The following is a 19,155-nucleotide window of genomic DNA, read 5'->3' on the forward strand; positions in this document are numbered from 1 at the left end:
TATGCAGGCACATTATTGAAGACTCACCAGGGAATGGATACGCTATTGATATGCTTAAAGTTAGAGAGAAAGCTGAATGGAAAGTGTACATCTATTGAGTCTTGTTTATGTATTGTATACTAATGTGATGAATGTATGTGGTGAGTGCAGGTTGTACGAATCACGGGTGGTTATCACGAGGAATAGAGCTCGAAGAGCGAGCCACAAGCTAGATCGTACGGGAATGTTTACATATGTAATTTAGTGATGATAAGTTATGTTTTTATATTTTAAAGTGGACTTTCAAGTAAGACAAAACGTTTATAATGAATGAAATTTTAGGGTACGTATTTCCGCTGCGACTTATGGTCAAATGTGATTTAGGGTCTTACAATTGTTCACGTTGTGTTCCGGTTCACTTGGTCGTTTACTGCTATGCTTACTTTTATTATTCGCTTCTTCAACCGTTTGAATAATAAATGGCATTGCATCTATAATTCCTTGTGCCACTATATGTTGAACGGCACTATTATTCATTTGGTTTCCATTGTTATTGTTGTCCGGATTCTCATTAACCACATTAATGTTACTCTGGTTATCGTTATTCAGATTATCTTGATTTCCCTCGTCGGCCATCTGAATTTTAAACATTTACCAAATATTAATATCACAATTAATATTTGAATATAGCCAATCACATGACACGCACTTTTAACCAAAACGTCGAGCATTGCGACTTTTACTCTATTTATATAGTATGCATCATTACACACTAGTACTGAAATTTAAATTACAATGCCGGCTGAAATGTAAAGCTACAATACTAATAATAAGCATCCGTAGTTTTTTTTTCTAACACATACACACATATATTTTATTTTATTATTATTATTATTACTACTACCGTTTCTGCCATCACCTTCACTGATATGGATTCATCCAAAAATCCATATTACGCTCATCGTATTTCCATACGAGGCGTTCTCCCACCTGTCGCATACGATCACTGCTTTCTAAAATTTCCTCCCCAAAAGTCCTAAGTTCCTGGACATTTTCTGCACTCATTGGGGGTGCAGGTTCTAGGACTGGGTTTGGAAACTGAGGTACGGGTTCCTGATACGGAGGCATAGGGGCCTGGTACGGGTATGGATTCTCTAAAATTTCCCTAACATATGCATCACTAATGTTGTAGGGATCTTGAGGATCTAACCCTGGATAAGCTCCTAAGTTGGGCATTGGCACATTTTCCTGTATTGGGTTTTGTTGCACGTAGTCCCTAACATCGTCCCACCAGGGGTCGTAGTTGTTTGGGTCTAGAGGATCAGGTGCAGGTACCCTAGGTATCTCCTCCGGGTTGAAATCAGACATTTCTATCTGGTTTTCTATTTCCATGGGTTGGTCAGGACTTTGTGGTTGTGGTGCTAGCATTTGTTCCAGGTTTGGGTCAGCAGCAGTGGTTGCTAAAATATGGATATTAGCAATACCCCTATTGAGCATGTCCTGATTATAAGCATCAGTTTCTCTTTTTGCTGCGGCTAACACTCACTGTTCCTGCAACTTTTTCATTCTTTTCCTACACTCGTGCGCTCCCCTACTGAACCATCCCCTCTTTTTCTGAGGAAATGGCTCTTCAGACTGAGCCTTAAACACAAAGATCCCTTCTTCTGTGTCAGCAGAATACCCTGAGAGGGCAGGCTGAGAAGAGGAGGTGCCTTCGCTCCTAGGCGAACCAGACAGTTGACGATAGGCGTCAGAAGGTCCTTGGTCACTCATACTGTAAACTAACAAATAGTCAAATAACACATAGCAAGAAATACAATTATACACGTATTTCCATAGTGTATTTCCTAACAATTTGAATTTTGATGTCAGCAGAACACTTATGTGGCTGAATCAGTGGCATAGCTCTGATACCACCTTCTGTCACAGCCCCCGATCCCTAGTTCCCGGGAACGGGCGGCCGTGAGCCAGTTTCGGTGGTATCACATTTATTTATCCAATTTGGCAGCGGAAATTTTCATCAGGACCGTAGTTAGGAAATATTTTAATCAGAGTAAACCACCATGTTTTATAACATAAACATATGGGTAAAACCCAAGTTTTCAATACACACGTTTCACAGGAATAAATCCTATTTATTTGAATAAAAACATCCATTTTATTATTAGGTAACTTTATTGCCACTTTTCCAAGCCTCCAGTGCTGTCCAGCTGGCTTCTATTTGGTTTCACATTTTGTTACCTGAAACGCGTTTTAAAAACATTTTGTCAGTGGGAAATACTGGTGAGTGATTCCCAGTTTAATCAAGTTTAAGTAAAAACCAATTTGCAGTATTGAGGGCACATCCGCAATTACATTTGTATCCAAGACATCACAATTAACATCAGTGGTACGGTCATACTCAACTTATGGGACGTTACCACGCCAGTAACCAATTTTGTATACAAAACCCCAACATACCCACTATAATTGTATTCTTTACAAATACTCAATAACTGCTTTGTATATATTTAATTAAGTGAGGTTTTGTTAAAAACAGTAAACAAAAAGGTTTACAAAAAGTGAATCAACTCACATTGCTGTTTAGGTTTTTCGTAAGGGTTTCCTGGAGATAATCTATAAATTACACAAATGCACGTGTGTTAGTATAATAACCCATTTTAACATTAGTAATACCCTCCCCGAGACGGCATTCCAACGACTACGTCGGGCAGAACCACGACAGCCGTTACGGAACCCTAGATCAATCGGGCAGCGTATCTAATACGTCTCCAGGGGTTATAATACTTACATCGTAGCAGAATCTCGCTATTTTAGGGGTATAATGCCCGGGTATAGTAACGCCACTATAGAAATTTAAGAAAGAAAGAAAGGAAATGAACGACGGAAACTGAAAGCCCGTTGCCTTCTTATATAGGGCTGTAATCGCGTCTCCACGCGGCCCGCGTGACATTTGGGCTGAGCTTACGCGGCCCGCATCAAAGCTGGGTCAACGCGTACCTTGGCCCGGTCATCGTATAGCTTCGCCGTGTGTTGGGCCACGTGGCGGCCCAGGGCTGCACCATATTCCAGATCGCTCGCGGCCCGCATTAACTTGGATGCACTTCTACGCGGCCCGCATGAACTAAAGATTTAAACGAAATCTGGTTATACTCTCGCGCGGCCCGCATTAAATTGAGGTGAGGTCCCATGCGGCCCGCCTCAACTTAGTTTTTATTGTTTTTATTTATATTATATGTTATTTTGTATTTTGGGCTCGGTTTTCACATACGGGGCACATATAAAGACACATTGAGATATTTAAAATATATTAGGGTGTCGGAAATATTATGAGGATGTCTGTTTTACCGAGGGTTGTTATAAAAACCTCATCCCATTCGGCAGGTAAAGCGTCTGCCAACTTTGATATTTTTTCAGTGTCTGTCAATTTTATTCCAAATGGTTTTAATTTGTCCATCAAGTAATCAAATCTCTTACCCATCTCTTTCACGGTCTCATCCTGTTGACAAGCAAACCTTTCAAGTCTAAGAGTCCAAATCTTCTTATCATCCTTTTCATACATACTCGTATGATACCAACCAAATCTATTTAACCTTTCAACCAAATCATTCTCCTTTTCATCAAACATTTCTTCCAACATTCAAATAAACCTGACAAATCTTTATTGTTCACAAAAGTGAGACACCAATGTGACAGAAAAGCGGAACTCCAGTCGTCACTAAAAGCGAACCAGATTGTTCAACTAAGCGAACCACCTTATGTCCTTATGGGCGGACCAGTAACTGACAACAACTAGTGAACAATAAAAGATGTTACTTTCACGTGAAAACTTTGGGCCGAATGATTGGGCCACTTAACCACCTTCACATACGATTGGGTCTTCAAGATGCATTCAATTCAGATTTGAGTGAACAATAGTAACAGCTGAATGATTATCTCAAAGCTGATTGGGCCTCTATCTTAAAGTCCAAATGTTCAAATATGATTAGGCCAAACACTCCACTAAGTTATAAACTTGTCCGACAAAAATTAATGCATTTACTGACCATTTTGTGTATTCAAAAGTGATTGGACCTTAGTTTACACTTAGCCGACAAATGACAAACACAAAACAATATGATGCAGCCAACAACTTTAATTTTTCAACAAAAATTGTTTTGTGATTGGACCGATCTTTTGACTCTTATTCACACATGGGCCGGTAACTTTGATTGGGCCGAAGATATCTGATGTTGTTGGGTTGATAAACACATGCACCAACAAGTGCCCGACAAACTGTTATGGACCCTTAATGACCTCGATTTGACAGTGACAGTTAACCCGACAGTTATGAGAATCTCTCAATTCACCTTAATTGGAAATCACCTTTACATGTGATTGGGCCTTTGTTCTTTTTGGCCAACAAGGTCTGTTAGTAGTTGATTGGGCCTCAAAAATGTATCAGAAAAATCACGTGGACGGCAAGAACTTTATAAAACAATTGATTGATTGGGCCTTTGGTTTTGATTATGTGGGTCGGTGCAAGATCCTGATTGGGCCGTTTATATTAGTGGGGCGGTGACTGTTGTATTGTTTTAAATCCACATGAAGACGATGACTAATAAGCGAACCTATGTATGGACCATAAGAGCAAACCTACTGATATTCTATAAGCGGACCTCACAACATGTTCGAATAAGCGGACCAACAAATAACCTAATGAGCGGACCTAAACTATGTTCATTCACACGAACCTCAATGAGCGAACCTCTTAACTGACTTAAGAGCGGACCACAAAATTGACTCTAATGAGCGAACCACTTCTACCACATAAGCAAACCTGACTGACAATGTCACTATGAGCGGACCTGCAACTATGACGCGAATTGGAACAGAAAATCTTAGATTTCTCCTAAACGGTTACGAATTTGGATCTGAAACTTGGTAGGGTTGTAAATCAATGATTTTCACACAACATGTTAAAAATTCAGACGATTCGGACCGAGAAAACCCGTTCAATTTGACGAATTTCAGTAAAAAACGTGAAAAATAGGTAGAAGATGAAGAAATGATGAAATACGGATCTAAAAACGCTGAAATCTGGTACGAATCAATGCGTTTGATCGTGCAATCGAGCTCCTAGCTCTGATACCACTTGTAGGATCGGTTTTGACACCGTTCGATTGCGTAACGAACATTCGACGTGCGGAATCCGTGAACGTGCGTGACCGAACACACAGTAACGTACTAGAACCGTGATTTTATTGCAAGATATGACAAGAACGATACAAAAATCACGTTGGAGAGACTTTCTCTCTCTAGACTTGAATCACCAAAATCACAAATGGAGCCAAAAGTCTTCAAAAGTCTTACAACTTATGACATAATCTCCTATTTATAGGCCTTGGAATTAATGAGACTTCTCATTAATTACCAAAACGCCACCTTACTAATTCTAACTAAATATTACAATATAAGCTCGATTTCTTCGGTTTCTCGCTACGGCTCGGATTGACGAAGGCGATAGACATTCCTGCACCAACAAATTTTAATAAAAAATTAAGGTATTCGGGCCCTGTTTTCGCGTATGGGGTGTATTTTAGGACATATTGGGATATTTTAATATATTAGGGTGTCGGAAAAATTTCAGGAGGGTTGTTATAACTGTTAAGTGCATAGCTTTGCCTTCTGAGTTCGTATGTTCTTACTTCTTCTAACCACTTCATCGGTTCAACAAGCTTAGCGAGTTTAAAAGGAGGCACTTCAAATGGATTCAACCAGCAATAGCATCGATCTCTAAGTACTTACGGCAAGCTAAACTCATTTTGCTTGGTTATACCCCAATTGAAGTATCATCTCATTTGTTAGCTGCGCATTCCTCTTGCCGTTCCATTTACTGGAGTACATCATTGCTAACAAAAAGTTATAAATTAAAAATGGCTAGTTTGGCTTGTAGAAATACTTAAGATTTTGTAAATAAACAAATTAAAGTTTCATATTTAACGTAGAAGGTAAAAAAGTAAAAATAAATTTAATAACATACGGCTAAAAAAAAGTAGTTTATAAACTAATCACTAGTCTCCGAGAGGATAGCATGGCGGTAGAGTGATGTATTTCCAGATCAAATAGTTGTGAATTCAAATCCCGTAAAAAGCACGTGTAATGTAATTTTAGCCGTTGGAAAGAAAACTAATCACCTCCATCCATACTGTATGTATTAATTATCTATATATATTAATAAATGAGATGATTTGGGCAATTTGTCTTTGAATGGTGGAGCTATTTTGCTTATGTGGCATTCATTGGTTTAGTGGAGGTTGATTTTGGAAGGGAATTCATGTAATTTCTTTGTAAACAAACCAATTCTGACAAAACACAAACCAAAAGCTTACATCCACGCGGGATCCGGATTGGTTGGGTGGGTATTTTCATGTTTCCCAAAAAAACCCAACTTTAATATGGATCCTATATATTGTTTTGAATTAATTATTGTTCATAATCATCTTCAAACAAACAACTTCTTTCTCTCCATTCTCTCTCTTCTACCTACCTTCTCCGATCAAAATATTCAAGCAAGAAACCTTCACATATCTAAGGTTAAGTACATGATCTAACAGAAATACTCTTTATTTATGTTGTTCGATCGTTTAGTAGCGTTCTTTTGTTCAAAACCCTTTCGGCTAATTTGCATGATTTTTGTTGTTCTCTTTTTGTAGATTATTCCACTTATTCTGCAGGTACTTAAACAAGATTAGATTGTTATGTATTTTAAATCTTTAATCGCAACATTTTTTGATCATTTATATGTATTTTTTGTGTTGTTGATATTATTTAAGTTGTCCGATTCTAATGTTTATGAATAGATCTATTGTTTGATGTCTTCAAAATTGATGTTCATACTGATTTCTACTATTTTGGTTTTTGTTTTTTAATGATAAACCCTAAATTTTATTCAACTGCAGGAGTGTGAATCTTCCTCGAACAGCAAAAGGTGAGTATAATTTTATCGTTGTTTTTGTGTTTTTTGATCCGATATAATGTTAGGTTTTCATTGTTTATGTTGATGTGTACAATTTTGTAAAATTTTTCTTTTCTTTTCTTTTTTTTTTTTTTTTTTTGCAAATCTAACTATGATATTATATATTATAAATTTACAACAGTGTTATGCATTGGGTGGTTGTAAAGTATGTTTATATGGTGCTTTCTTTGCCACGTGTTTTCTAATGCAACCATCTCTTTTATTTACAAGACATCTGTCTCTTTGGGGTTTAAAACCCTTTTTGGGGTGAAATGCCTCTTCATTTTCAACTCAGCTTTTTCTCTCGTATCTCTTTCTCTCTCTGAAACTCTCTCTAATGGTTGCACATATTCTCCAGCAACTGTTTGTGGCTCACCATTTACCGATTTACGGACCTTAGACGGTCTTATTTTGTAGAGAAACAGACGGCCATCGGGTTTCTAGAGAGAGAAACAGAGCAAGATGGGTGTTGGCTTTATGTTTGACGGCAACTTTCCGGCCGTCCAGGGTGGCGACGAACATGTGTGTTCTTCTATATGTCTCTCTTTTTAGTAACTGTTTAATACATTATGATGTTGTACCTTTGGCTTCTTTGGTGTTTCGGTTATGAGATACCCGTCTCTTCCCTTTGGGGTTTTAAAAACATAAACAGAGAGAGATGGGTGTTGGGTTACTGTTGCCGGCGGCTATCCGGTCGTCTATGGCAACGGCGTACCCTTGCGGCCTTCTATATCTCTCTCTTTGTTGTGCTTGACTCGATGATAGTGAGCTCAGCCTCATCTAAGATGTTTATGGCTCGATAAACATTTTTTGGGTGTTGAAACTGATGATTACCTTTGTTATGGCCATCATGTTTTATTTGTAATCCGGGCTATGATGACGCTCCACTATTTGGCGTGGCAACTTATGATGCAGCCATAGATTAGTGGAGATCTGAGCCTAGATCTGTAACTATTAAACATAACTTTGTTTTTTTGGGTCTGATGATTGTTACTGGGCCTCAGGCGTTGTCAAAGTGCAAGAATATTAGTTTATTTTTGGGTATTGTCAAGGAAAAAGAAGTAGAGCCCAAGGTTTTGTTGTATTCGTATTTTAAGATTTTCTTTCTTTTTCAACAAGTTTCTTTCAGTACGTTCAAGAAGATATGTGTGTGTAATGCGTTTTGTTTTCTATTGTTGCTACTAGCAAATACGTATATTAAAAGTGGTAACCTAAAATCATTGCTAAAATCATGCTTTGGGTTTGCATAGCAAATAAATGCATAAGAAGAGATAGAGTTATGTCAGTACATTTTGGTGTTGGAGAAAAGCAAGAAACCATGATTGAAGGGAGAGGGTGAGTGATGAGAAGGTGTGGTGGTGTCATAAAATGGGGAGAAGTTGGGATGATATGACAACACAAAACGAATACTTTGGTTAATGTGAGATGACCAAATGATACGACATTTCGTATAATAATGCGATGCTTTATATAAAAATGTTGGTAAAGTTTATTATAATTTTAAATAGTGATTTGTATGTAATGTTCATTTACAGTTTGAATAATGTGTTTAGAAATAGTGAAGTTTCATAGAAATATCACTTAGAATAATGTGTTGGTAGTCTTTCATGATTACACATTTATGCAACTTTTTTAACTCTGATCCACATAAAGTGGGGCAACTAGATTAGATGACGTAACAATAAGGATGGCGCGTAACTGTGTCTTTATTGCATGATAAGGATGTCTCGTAAAACATCAAAATTTATAAGCCCTGAGCCGCATCGCGGCGAGGCCTTCCATCTAGTTTTTAAAATTTTGAATATCTTTGTTTTGTTACTAAAAAAATTTGTATTGTATTAATATGTATTATTATCAATCCATCAAAGATTTCGTTATTTCCTTAAATTTTAGTATTATATGGTTTTCCATAATTAAGATATCTATTTCTATAAATAAATGGTGTTACATTTTTTTTTGAATCCCTTGTTGTTTGTTTCGGTTTTATATGTTTTCCCGCTGTTATGAGTTTGTTTCTATAAATAATTTACCGTTTTTTATGTGTTTAAGACTATTCATAATTAATTAGGTATGGATCCGAGTAAGAACAATCCTTCATTCTTAAAACTGATTGAGGACGATAATCCTATTTTTTTGGTATGTTTATTGGTTTTATGATTACTAAACATATTGTATTTAAACTGATGTTTTTCTTTTTTGTGTTTTGTTCTCAACTCATAGGAAATACCTAATGACTTTGCTTCAATGATGTGGGGAGAACAATCACCTTTCAAGGAATCTGTTAAGATTGTTAATGGCAACAACATATGGTTTGTAAGATTGAAAAGAACTGCTTTGGGCACTCTACATGGTGACGGCTTCACGAAAGTTGTTCGGGACAGTGGTATAACAAAAAATGACTATCTTTTGTTTCAGTCTTTTGGACCATCATAATTCTTTGTTTCAGTGTTTAAATCATGTGTTCATGAAAACTGCTTTATCTCCAAAATCATACCTGAGGATGACGTTATTGTAAGTAGTACAGATTATACAATCAGTTTGTTGAATGTCCTTTTGTATATTGGTTTTTTGATTTTAATTATCACTACCTTTTCAGGTCATGGCTGATGAATTTTGGAGGCAATTTTATGGCAAAAATTTCAAAGGTGGTGAATCAACTCTTTATGTAGGAGATAGATTTTGGAACGCTAAGATGGATGGATTATCTGACAACTGTGTTTTTACTCATGGATGTTTTGAGATGGTAAACGATCTTGCCTTAGACAGGCGGTCTACCTTTGTCTTTGCAATGGATGGATATAAAACTTTTGAGGTTTCTGTCTTTAATCATCAAACTGATACTGAAATTCAATTCAAGAAGGTTGACTTAGTTGTTTTGGATGACTCGATTTATGGTGATGATGGTTATGATTTGGTTATTGCGGTTAGTATTATAGATCTTACTATTATTTATTTATTAATGCGAGCTTATAAGTAGAACATGAATTTAACACGGTTGGTATTTGTGATTTATTTTTTTAGTCGGAACATAAGCAGAAGTTTAGTACTGCGGGAACTGATGTTGAGCAATGTATTGTTGTGGATTGTGAAGATGACAAATTTTAGCTTGCAACTTTTGAGTCTGTCTTCAATGTAAATTCCTATATTTTAATCTAATTTAACAAACCTTATCATATATATATTTGTTGTATTCTTACTGTTAGTGCACTACATCTGTTGATTGCGTCTAGGTGTCTAGGATCAGGTCTTACATCGTATTGTATAGCATAGGGCACGTAATACGAGAAAACAGGAGTCTGTATAGGTGTTATTTGCTAGGACCGCTCATAGGGACATAGGGATGTTGGGTCGCTTATTTGGCATGTATGGACCGCTTATTTTACGTGTCTGGACCGCTCATATGAACATGTGACATATGAGCGGACCCAGCAGTCTTTATATAGGTGTCATTAGGGCGATCCACAGGACATGAAGTCCGAATTCCACGCCGAAGCTCTGCCGGTGTGACGATCGAGCTGTAAAACGTTGCAAATCAATCAAACAAGCAGTTAGAAAGAAGAACAAGCTACTTCTACTTGTATTTCTTATTATTCCGCATCTGAAACACAAGAGATAACCTCTGAACGACTCGTTCGGGTCAGCATATGATCCTACAAGTGGTATCAGAGCTTGGGAGGAGGTTCTCTTCTACATCTTCTTTTCACATTTCCAGAAGATTTCACGGTCGGAATTCGTTCAAATTTTCACAGATTGTGAGCAATAGTACCGAGACAAACCCTGGAAAGTTTCAGGTCAAAATTCGAAGTTTTAACAGGTCAAATCATGTTCGCAATATGGTCCGCTCGAAGTGACGTCATCGTGAACCGCTCTTAGATCACATCTTGGACCGTTCCAAAGACATCTTGGATCGCTCATTTGGATCATCTTGGACCGCTCCAAAGACATCTTGGATCGCTCATTTGGATCATCTTGGACCGCTCCAAAGACATCTTGGATCGCTCATTTGGATCATCTTGGACCGCTCCAAAGACTTCTTAGAACGCTCATTTGGATCATATTGGACCGCTCTTAAGACATTTATTTCTCTGGATCGCTCATTTGAACAGTCTCTGGTCCGCTCGAACAATCATTCGATAATTTGATTGGTCCGCTCGTTAGTCAGTCACCCAGTTCGCTTATTTGTTCAGTGTTGGATCGCTTTTCTGTCATCTGCATTGAAAAACGTGCTAATTCAACATGGATTCCGAGTTTTACAACGCTTTTGCTACATCGACTACTCCAGCTGCAATTGCTCAAGCAATGAATTTAGAAAATGAGACGGGAACGACTCAAAAGCCCCCTAGATTGATGAGCATTGAGGAGTATTATGGGTGGAAGGATCGGTTTGAAAACTGGGTTCAGGCAAATCATCTCAGATCGTGGGAATGCATATTGGAAAAGTACACATTGCCTCGAACAGAATTGCAAGTTATTAAACAAATATCCGAATTTTCAGAACAAGAACGTGCCATGTACAGAGCAGAGAAAATGATGACCAGTCTGTTACAGCAGGCGATTAAAGAAGACATATTCATTTGTTACAGCACGACAAAACTGCTAAATCAATTTGGGATGCTCTTAAAGTAAAATTCGAGGGTAGTGAAAGTATGATCAAAAGCAAGAAGGCATTGCTTAAGAAAGAATTTGATTTGTTTAGCAGTTTACCGGGAGAGGATACTAAAAAGTTGATCGAAAGATACTGTCACTTGGTGCGATTGTTATCGATGTTGGGAGTTGAAAAAGGTCGTGAGGAATGGGTTGATAAGTTGGCTGATGCGTTACCTCAGAAAGAGTGGGGAACGTATTTGATGATACTGAAAAACACGGGTGTTTATGACAAACTAACAATTGGTCAGTTTATCGAGAAGTTAGAGGGACAGGATCTGGAACAACAGAAGATAGCCAGGATGAATAATCCTAGTGGTCAACAGGATGTAAAAATATACTATAAAGGTAGCATTCCAGTTTCTGAAGCTGAAAGAAGTCCAAAGATTCAAACCGCCTTCAGTGCTGGAGATTCATCAGAAAAGGTTGATCAGAGTTCAAACAAGATTAGCAGCGGGTTTTCATCATTTCCGAGTGTCAATCCGAAAGAGACTAACACGAGTTTTCAGTCTCAGAGTACAAAAACCGGAAACGGATATGTGATTCAGTGCAACATAGCTCTTAACCTTCCAGAAGGCAAAAGTTTCTCTGAAGACACTGCTAAAGACCACATGGCACTTCTGGGTTCAGTTCTGTTATCCTATGAAGGTCTTGTTGCTGGTCGGATCGGAAATCCTATGCTTACCAAAGAGGATTACGATCAAATAGACGCTGAAGAAATGGAACTCATGGATATCAAATGGTGTCTTGCTAGTGTTCTTCGACGAGCTGAGAAATTCAAAACCATTACTGGGAGAAATGACTTTCTAGATGCTCATGTATCTACTTTAGGTTTTGATAAATCTAAAGTCACTTGTTTTCGATGCAGGGAGAAAGGCCATTTCAAGCGGGAATGCAAGGGAAGAGAAGCTAGCGGAGCACAGAATCCATTCGGGAAAGATGATTACTACCGCAAAGCCATATATCAGCAAGTTGGTCAATCCCAAGAACCACAGACAGCTCACGGGAGAAAGATTGAAGATTCCAAAAGAGCATGTGTTGTGGATTTTAGCTGGAATGATTATATATCATCTGAAGCCACAGCAGCACGCATTATTGATCAAGATGATGAGAAACTACCAGAAGGTTTCAGTTGGGATATGTTTGTGGATGAAAAGGGAGAATTTAAAGCGTTCATTGCCAAGATTGTCCGAGAGCCAGATCTGTTTACTACTTGGATGAAATCGATTGGAGTGAATGTGTCTAGTGAGAATGAAAAGTCTGTTAAATCTGATGAAAATTCAGATAGTGTTGATGATGAAATTTCTGAAAGATCTGGAGAAATTTCAGCAGATTCAGTTGAAAATGTTGAATATGTTGTTAGTTCTGATGAGAGTGTACAGAATGAGATTGTTTCAGAAAAGACAGTTGTTTTTGATAAAACACCGACTGTTTCTGATGATGATTCTGAAAAAATAGTTCAGTTTGATCAGTCACCTGATCACAGCAGCAGTGATGATGAGGAAAAACATATAAATGTTGCTAAATCTCGTCTTTCTCCTGAAAGTTTTCATTTCTATTTTGCAGATCGGATAGAGAAACTAAAGGAGAAACGAACTGCTAAAGAACAACAAGTTGAATCTGAAGATGATATTCAAAACGCTGAGAATGTTGCTGAGAAAATTACTGATGTTGTGAAAGAAGTAGAAAAGGTGATTGAAGTAGAAAAAGTGGTAGAAGTTTTTAAAACAATCGAAGTTGAGAAGATTGTTGAAGTCGTCAAGCCGTGTGAGAAGTGCATGGAGGTTTGCAAGGATTGTGCATCTAAAGACGACATCATAGCTGAGTATGAAAAGAAGAAGGAGCAGTTATTGTTCAACCTCAATTATGTGAAGGAATCGTACGACGTGTTGAACAAAACAGTAACTGGTCTCCAAACAACAAACTCAGAAAAAGAACAGGCGCTGACAATGATGAATGCAACTTTAATGTCAAAGCAAAAAAGCTATAAATTTCTACATTGAAGAGAGTGCCAAATGGAAGCAAGAGTTGGAAACTGAAAAGATTGAAAATGAGAGAATTAGGCGGTTATTGTTAAGCTATACTACTTCTAATTATCTCATTGATCGTGTTTATCCAACTGTTGCAGGTTTGGAAGCTTTTCAAGACGAGAAGCCAAGGAAGAAGAAAGACTGTGGTAAGAAACCGACTGTTAGCTATAACAAGTGTCCACCTCCAATTTGGGATGGGTATTCTCCTAGGAAACCAAATGAGGAGCAACTTGAGAAAGCAGTCAATATAAAGTTAAAAACTGACACAACAGACGTTTTACCAGACAACATCGATGTCACGTTTACCTCGTTCGATACCGATCATGAGTCTGAGTTAATTAAAAAGGTGGTCGATCAAGTGTTGGATACTGATGAGGAGTCCGAGTCGAAATCTGAGTCTGGAGGGTCAAATTCGTCAGTCAACAGTCAAAATTCGTCGGTTAAACAGTCTTATAGTTTAGAATTTTTGTTATCAAAAGCAAATTTGGATGATGAAACATTTGAAGTAGCATACACTTTAAATGATTCGGACAAATTATACTATGACAAAGAATTTCCAATAAGAAGTGTTCGTTTTGACATGATCAAAAAGGTTTTCAAAATGACAGAAATCAATATTTCTGAAATAAAAGATTTAAATCTTACTGAAAAACCTAAAAATTACACTTCAAGAGTTCAACAACGTTTAAACAAGAAAAAAGGTTACAATTCTGGTCTTGGTTTTCAAAAGAAACCTAACCAAAATCGTAGCTACAAAAAGAAAGGTTTAGGTTTTATTCCACCAGAAAATTATAAAAATGATAAAAATTCTAAAACAAAAACAGAATTTGTGTCAGGTGGAAGCTCGGATGAAGAACAGAAGAAACCATTCTGGAGACAGTCAAACAAGGAGTTTCTTGCTGAGAGAAAAAAGAATGGAGCTGATATTTGTTATCAAAGGGAGACTTGTACCTGTTACAGATGCAATGAAGTCGGTCACATTGCATGGAACTGTACAAAGAATCCCAAAACAAAACAGGAGTTTCTCAGAAAATGAAAGAGAAAGTTGTTGATGTTGAACCACAGACTGAAAAACTTAGAATTTTTGAGAATTCAAAATTCGAGGTTGGTGAGTGTTCACAAAAGAATAAGTATGAGAAGAAAGGAAAAGACAACCAGGTGTGGGTTGCAAAGAAAGATGAGGTGAATGTCGGCGATGAATCTAGTTCCACAAAGCCAGAAGAGCCACAGGTTGAGGAGAAAATTTCAGTAAATGATGAAGAGTTTCCATCATTGAAGTTTGAAGAAGTGAAAAAGAAAGTTGGAAAAACTGAGATTTCGAATCAGTTCTACAAAGAAAAGATTGATTTTGATGTCGAGAAAACATTCAACGGGAATGTTAAAAAGATTTTTGGGAAAATGTTAAGTGGGAGAGCTAAAGGGGTTAAAGATTTTTACGCGACTAAAAAGGCAACATACAACCCTACTGCTCAAGAACTGAAGGCCATCAAGTCTGAGAAGACTTGGATGGAAGTTTGTTTCCCATGATAGTCTAAGGACTACGCCGGAGATCCCAAGTTTATATCGTGGATCAGGAATCGGCATCTTTCTAGTGTTTGAAGAGATTGTTTGAAAGATTTTGAATAATGTTGTTAATGTTTTGCAGGTGAAAGGACTATGCCGGAGCTTCCAGGATGGTAAATGCGAAGCAGGAATCGGCATCCTGATTGGTAAAATGGTGATGTAGACGTAACATTCCTACAAATGGTAGTTTTTGGGTATCTTCAAGTGGTAATCTTGATCTTACAAGTGGTATTTGTGGTTATATTTTGAGATGTTTGTATTGTTACAAGTGGTACAGAAGGTTCTAAAATGCAAATGGTAAATCAGGGACATTAAATTGTACTTGATTTACTATTCATGGCAAGAGAAGCACAAGATGATGAACCACATCCCCGTTTTTAAAATAATAGACCTACAAATGGTTTTTATCAACACAAATTCATTTTCCGGAAAAATCATTTTGATTAAAACAAACTTAAGTGTTTTGAAATCTAAATGAGAAAATGGTTTGTGATAGGGGGAGTTCTGATTGTTTATGCTAAGTGAATGGCGATTTGATGTGATTCGATGTCAGTTTTCAAGTTTCTGTACAGTTTGTTTTATTTTTCATGTTTATATTGGGTCAGAGTCTTTTTATTTTCAAATTTCCTTTGAAATGTGTTTGCATTTTAGGGGGAGTAAGAAATTTCAGAAAATCCAAAAACATTTGAAAATTTGAAAAAGCTAAAAACATGATAAAATTCAAAAATGAGTTTCGTGCTAAAAAGAGGAAATGATAGTACATCAGTGGACTATCACAGCACGCTAAAGAAATGTAAATTTAAAAAGGTAATAAACAATCTTACTGTGGATGTGTCAGTAGATTTTCGCACATTTAGTAAATTGAAACGAGATATAAACCTAAATTCAAACTTGCTTAATTCGTGGGTAACTATTCTTGAATATATGGGTAACCCCCGAAATCTTGTTTGAAAGGTCCCATATTCTGAGATACTAGGTCTTTATACTCAGTGATATCTGGGGTATTATCCCGGGACTTCTGCTGTATGGAAGTACTGACCTAGTCCCCGGATAATACTTTCTGCAAATGCTTGAAATAGCGCCGCCCTCAGCAATCTGATTAAACAATAAAATTGATAGTCATTGCTGTTGTAATTCAAAAGATCCTCTAAAGGGGACCCACCAAAAGTCGAGCCGTCATCTCTCTGCTGAACGGAAGTTCTGACCTGAGCTCTCACGGTTTCGCACCTTACCCCTTTACAGATATCAGCTGTGGTATACTCACCTGTAAGACTGAATATTTGGGATCTGGATACAGGAGTATATTCAAGTGGAGTGATACACAATTAAGTTTAAGTCTCTAAAACATTAATATCGTATCTTGAATCGATTGAAATTTGTGTTGAGAATTTAAGAGGACAAACATACTGACAATCTAGGTAAATTGTTTAAAACTTAAAATGAAATCAAGCTTAACGGTGTTGGTGATTTGTCTCATAAACTGATATGATCCTCTTGCACGAACTCACAAAAATATTGTTTGTGAATATTATATTTCTGTATGTTTTTTTTGTTTACTAGGAGTGTCAGGTAATATCTCTCAGAAAATTCAAAAAGATTTTGTGTGTGTTTTAGCATAATTTTTGAAAAAGTCAAAAAGATTTTCGACAACTGATGTTGGAAAACTGATTTTCAAAATTCCGAGTGCTAAACATGATGAGCAGTATTTGAGGGGGAGTGTTTGTGTAAATCTAACTGTTTTCGTTAATCTAACCTTCTTCAAGTGGTTCATCATAGATATTTGAGAGAGAGCCTGAGATGTTGCAATTATATGTTTGTTTTAGTGATTATGAGAGTCATGTGTTGGTGCACAGGTATTTGATATGTGATAAAATTAGAAAAGTTATGTCTGGGTTGAGACTGTGCAGGTAACCAGGTTTCGATATTCTGAAGATCTCTGTTGGAAGAGAGTCAATTTTCGATCCTGAAAATCAATTCCTGAAGACATTCGTTAGAGCCAGGTAGATTGATTCTGAAAACCTGTGAAGATCAGACAAAGATCCTGAAGATATTACTGAAGAACAAAAGAATGCCAGTAAATCGAGAGGGGGAGTCTGAAGATAGAAAGAAAGAGAAAGCCCAGAGACTGATCTAGTCTGAAGATGTGAAGACTCAGTTTTGCAGTCAAGGTGTGTTGGCGACTCCATCAACATCTGAGGGGGAGTCTGTTAGTGCACTACAACTGTTGATTGCGTCTAGGTGTCTAGGATCAGGTCTTACATCGTATTGTATAGCATAGGGCACGTAATACGAGAAAACAGGAGTCTGTATAGGTGTTATTTGCTAGGACCGCTCATAGGGACATAGGGATGTTGGGTCGCTTATTTGGCATGTATGGACCGCTTATTTGTACGTGTCTGGACCGCTCATATGAACATGTGACATATGAGCGGACCCAGCAGTCTATATATAGGTGTCATTAGGGCGATCCACAGGACATGAAGTCCGAATTCCACGCCGAAGCTCTGCCGGTGTGACGATCGAGCTGTAAAATGTTGCAAATCGATAAAACAAGCAGTTAGAAAGAAGAACAAGCTACTTCTACTTGTATTTCTTATTATTCCGCATCTGAAACACAAGAGATAACCTCTGAACGACTCGTTCGGGTCAGCATACGATCCTACACTTACATTTTATCCATCTATTGTTATTTGTGTAGGATATTGATCACTCCAAGTTTGATAAGTTTTTTTATCTCTGCTTGAAATGGAAGACGTTAAGAAGAAGGTAAATTTATGTCAATGCCACATGATACTTAATTATGTATTCATTTACCTGTTTAGGCCATGCCTAAATCTAAAGGTGATGTTGGTCAATTTGTGGTACCGAAAAAAAAAGAAGAATGTAAAGCTAATTATTATTTCATTGAGCTTATTAGGCCATGTGGAAATCTAAAGCTGTTATGTTGGTGTCAGATGAGTCTCATGTCGCTCATCGTACACGTTCAAAGTTTACAAAGAAAAATGAATTTGTGGTTGTTGATAGCATGAAGCCTGCTGAAACCATATCTGTTAGATACGTCACAGACACTTCTGATGCTGTTAACCGTAAACGTTCTACATTGAAAAGGTCCAAAACACTTTCATTCATCGAGTTCACCAAAATCGCTGAAAGCAGAATGGTATTTGTTTTCATATGATTTTATTTCATATATTTTATTCTAATAATAAGTATATATTATAAATGAATTTGATAATTTTTTTTTAATAAATTTGGTTGTTTTATGGTAGTAGAATTTTAATAAATTATGTAATCATTATTGTTGAATAATAACAAAATACTTTTTTTTTTTATTTTCACAGTTTTCTATATGAAAGTGAGGTTTTGTGTTGATGAAGGTTGGGTTATGCAGGTAAGTTTGACTTCCCATGTGTAAAATATTACAAACAACATATACGGTTATTTCCAGTATGTTTAAACATCGAATTTGTTAAAATTGTTAATAGGAAATACTCTTGAAAAGTCAACCCTTTATTTGTATGTATATATAGACACGATTATAATCTTTCTATTTTTATAAATTTATATTTATGTTTAATTATGTTAGTGTATTATACAGTTTCTTTATTTATCAAAATTTTACAACATCTTTTTTTTATTTGAATTTGACATATTGTTACTAAATGGTATAAATCATCCAGACAAGTGCGTCTTTGTTTATTGTGCAGTTCAAAACAAGTTGATTCTGAAGAAGGTGTTAAAGTAGTTGCATTTCCTGGTTCAATGCAATCTAACGATCAGTTTTTTGGATGTTATGTTAATACCAAGTAGTTGGGTTTGTTATCAGTACTATATAATTATCAGTTGTTTTTGTTAGACTACCACCTCTTTTTGAATGTTTTGACATTAGTATTTATGATTTCGAATATTTGTTCAAATTATCACGATATATACTATGCATAT

The sequence above is a fragment of the Helianthus annuus genome, chromosome 15, assembly GCF_002127325.2.
Source record: "Helianthus annuus cultivar XRQ/B chromosome 15, HanXRQr2.0-SUNRISE, whole genome shotgun sequence".
In the NCBI taxonomy this organism is placed as follows: domain Eukaryota; kingdom Viridiplantae; phylum Streptophyta; class Magnoliopsida; order Asterales; family Asteraceae; genus Helianthus; species Helianthus annuus.